The sequence below is a fragment of the Adelges cooleyi genome, unplaced genomic scaffold (assembly GCF_023614345.1).
Source record: "Adelges cooleyi isolate 19-005CV unplaced genomic scaffold, UGA_ACOO_1.1 ACOO_flye_CR_arks_rails_tigmint_CR_PRNA_1, whole genome shotgun sequence".
Taxonomy (NCBI): domain Eukaryota; kingdom Metazoa; phylum Arthropoda; class Insecta; order Hemiptera; family Adelgidae; genus Adelges; species Adelges cooleyi.
The window spans coordinates 3302955-3307279 of record NW_026095751.1 but is presented as its reverse complement, the minus strand read 5'-3'; positions in this window follow the sequence as shown (position 1 = coordinate 3307279).

Genomic DNA, 4325 nt, shown 5'->3' with positions numbered 1-4325 from the left:
CGTTTAATGCGTACAAGTATTTTACAAGGTGCGATGGAGACAAGATTTATATAGTGTGCTTAGTTGTTTTGTATGAAAACACTGTAATAAGGTCGGACGTCACTACGTACACAAACCCGTTGTGTACGTTTATAATTACAGTAAAAAAAATTGTTTATTGCCACTTTAGTTTTTTATCACAACATCACAGCGGCCATTGCCCCTTTAATTATATTTATTCATATTTTTTTTTTTACTAAAAATCTAGCTATGTAGGTTAGTGATTTAACACGGTTCTCCGTGGTTTTTATAGAGTAAAAACTACCAATCCAAAATGAAAAGATTATAAACTTTTTGGAAAAAATTGGCATATCAGTTTTTTTTAGTAGGTTTATTCGGTATTTTTCTAAATATGAAGTGTTGAAAAATTCATTTTTTTTTTGTTTAAGAATAGTTCAAATTCCCGCCAAAAAGTCATCCCCTTTTGATTTTTATAATAGGTGATTTTATTCTAAACGCATAGGGTTCCCTGTAGTAAATTTTCTTAAGAATTTCTAGTACAAGAGTTATTTTTTGATAGCTAATTGTTGTGTTATTTTCCAGCACATTTGTTTCCCCAAAATTATTTATACATCTCCAGTGACAAAACGCCCCCCCCCCCTCCAATGATTTTAGTTTAATTAAGACATTTTTTCTTATAGCCACACTTTATAAGATCATATTTTTCTTTTAAATGATTTGTTCATTTTTTTTACTCACATTTTTCCCCAAGATCAATTTCAACTCGGTTAGTAAAATTACAAAGGCTTCGCATAAAAGCTTACACCGAAAATCACATTATGAGAGTAAAATGTATGTCTGATAAAATCGGTTTCACACGAAAACATGGGCAATACAATCCATGAATATTTATTACTGTTTAACGCTATTGGACCAGAATTAATATAACACAAAATATAATACTATTAAATAGCTGTTTAATTTACCGTCGTGTGCACATTAACGTACCGCAAGTAAGTAAAAGCATACAATTTCCAATTGAATAAATTGTTTACACACAACTGTAATAATATCTTAGTTTTACTTTCACTAATTTTATTTCACCGCCAAGAAAGTGTATTCGTTTTATCATTTTTGATCTGTCCATTTAGTCTGTTCAATCTTTGTACACAAAAAGTGTCTGTAATCACAAATAAAAGATTTGAGAAGGTTAAGGTTTTTGTATTTTTTTACCTTTTGGTTATCAATTTCCAAATCGATTTTTTACAAAACCTTAAAACAAGTTTTGAAACGCGTTCTTAGCAATTGTTGATTCTCTTCTAATTACCACACAATGTGTGCTTGTTGTAATGCTTGTCAATAATAAAATAAAGTCTATTATAGAATTTTTCAAGAGCATTTCATAGTAGTTATGAAATGCTGGCAATGGCACTATTTTTTATTAAAATGTCCCATTTTAAATAAATATACTTCCGGTAGTTGATTACAATTTATATGAGTAAATAACTTGTTTATCTTATTTTAAGTTATTTGTCATGTTCACACAAGCTAAAGGGTTAATTTTCATCTGATACGGTTTTCCTTTGATTACTTTAAATTATATCCAGTTAACATGGGTAATTATTATTAAGGTTTTAAGAATATTATCTTTCTACAACTAACGTACCGTCAAGATGAAATGTACTAAACTGTCAAGGATAGCCGATAAGGATACAAATGTTTTTGTTGTTGAGAGAAAAACAATTGATAAGAATTGTTAGGTTTCGTTTTCATTGGACGCACAAAGTGCTCATTGTACTTAACAATGGCGATTTTATCATTCGTAGCGGTTCGAGCGAACGTTTACTGATCCAAATGATCCTGCAAACATTAAAAACATCATGGAACCATTAGTGTATAATGTATGTAGATAATATGTAATCAGAGGTGTAAAAGCACGTTCGCGTCCGCAGTATCGTTTCAATCATGTCTATACGACGATATATGTGCTATTATTTGAACAATATTGCAGCACGACAATTATGAATCTAACAATTAAATAAAAAAATCCAGCTTTGGAAGAAAGGACATTAGGAGGGCGATAACGGGGGTATATCCAGGGAGATATAGCCGAGAGAACTGAGATGGGAAAGTAAATGTTTTCTGTTGGAGTATAGAGTAGGACAGTCAAGGAGAATATGGTTAAACTTACAAGGAGCTTCGTTAAGGAGGAGGGTACAAAAGGGTAGATGCGTTTAGGGAGAGATGGAAGGCATGAGCGGGAAGGAGGTTATGACCAAGACGAAGTCTAGTAAAAGAAACAACAAGGAATCATAATTATGAGGAAGACAATGCCATTTGGATTACCAGGAAAAAAATGGAAGAGCTCAGATGGGGGAATTCGGAAATAAGAGGGATAGGTGTAGAGACTGGTTGAGTAAGTTAACTTATCTGCCACTTCATTACCGAATGTCCGGGCACCCACAGGAGTTGGTCTTTTTTATTATTAAGGAAAAGGCTATAGATTAGAGATTTAATGAGAAGAGGAGAGAGCGAGGAATTAAAAGGGTTGAAGGGCAAGGCCTGGAGGCCTGGCTGGGAGTCGGAAATAATAAGACAATTGTCCGAGTTAAAGGAAAAAAGGTGTTGAAGAGAACTGATAATTGCATAGCACGTGGCTGTAAAGCAAGAAGCATAAGAAACTAATTTTTCAGAATAAGAAAAATCAAGTGTAGGAATAAATAGACAATATATTTTTATTTATAAGCAGAAAATCTCCGTTATTTGTGGAGCCGTTTTTTCCAATATGGCGGCCACCGGCGTGCATTGATCAGCTGACACGTTTTTTTTATTTGTGTAAAACATCACGCCAGTGGATGCCATATTGGAAAAAATGGCTACGCTTCTCCGTGTAGGGAGTGGTAACAGGGGAGCCCTGATATTATAACCACCAATATTGCATTGATAACATAAATGGATGTTACCAACCTTTTTGAGATGATATAAAACTAAAGGTAAAAGTAATTACTTTAATACCGTAATTCCTATAAAGCGTTTGATATTAATTGACGTGTTCATAGCAAACAAATACATATTATATTGTAACCCGATGTAGATAATTTTTCATTTAAGTTTTTTCATTATTCATTATCACTGTCCTCTTTGCTAGCAGGGCAGTTCATTTTCGGGTTAGGTTGGCATGGTTGTAATTCTCCGGTTTCACAGTTTAGAAAACTTAACATTTCATATCAACAAAAATGACGTTATACCGCTAAAATATTGGCGTCGCTATTAAATGTGATTAGTAAAAACAAACGACGAATGAAAAAAAAGTAATAATAATGCGTTTGACGAGTTGTATTCGTAGTAGGTGTTTCTTCGACGGTAAATGATGAACGATGATGTATAATGTATAGGCGATAACGCAATATTATTAACCGCAAGTCATTTTCGGTTACATTAATAAATCGGTATACTTACCCATTATTACTTCACCGTTAGCCCGGCGGTATACAATGTACAAGATGAACCGTAACAATTGATAAAAACACCGGCGCCAAGATAATATCACAAAATATGTACCTACGCGACAGGTAAGGTGTTAAGACTTGGACGCCAATGTGAAATATAGGTAGCACACGCTAAGGTGCGCGTTTAACGGGAAAATATTATTATATTCATTTACAATGGCGGATATTTTAACCAAACGGAGAGACATTGTCGTTGCCTTGCCATTTGTTATGTGGCTCGCGAACAAAGAAAATAATAACATGTGAGCTGGCCAAAGAAGATTTCTCGAATGCAATCACATTGTTTATAATAGCTACACACCAGACTGTTCTTGCCAATTTTTTTTTACTACCCTTTAGTAGATTATTCGAATAAGAACTCTCAAAAGTTACAGATCCCTAGCTCAACTCTGGGAACTTCCCATAGAAAATTAATAAATAAAGCTGTAACATCAGCAACTTAGCTGTACTCAACAATGAAGTAAATCATAAAAGGCGTTTAAAGTGTAAACCACTTTAATAACCTATAAAAAGTATTTATTTTTGTTTAAAGCGGTCTCAAAATGGGACAGTCCCGTTAGGTACGCCCAACATGACAAATCCCATAACAGGGTACACCCCTGTTGTCTATAATTGTCTATTTAACCAATACATTTGAATACTTTATCAGTTATTTATAATATAATGTGCACAGAACTAAACTACATAAATGTATAAATATGTTGGAAAAGTATTAATTAATTATTCTTAACTTAATATAGTGTACGAGTTTTGACCAAAAAAGTCGTTGAGAAACTGAAACTGAAAAACACTGATATAAAATAAATCATATCAATCGGTTATCACTAATTTCTTATC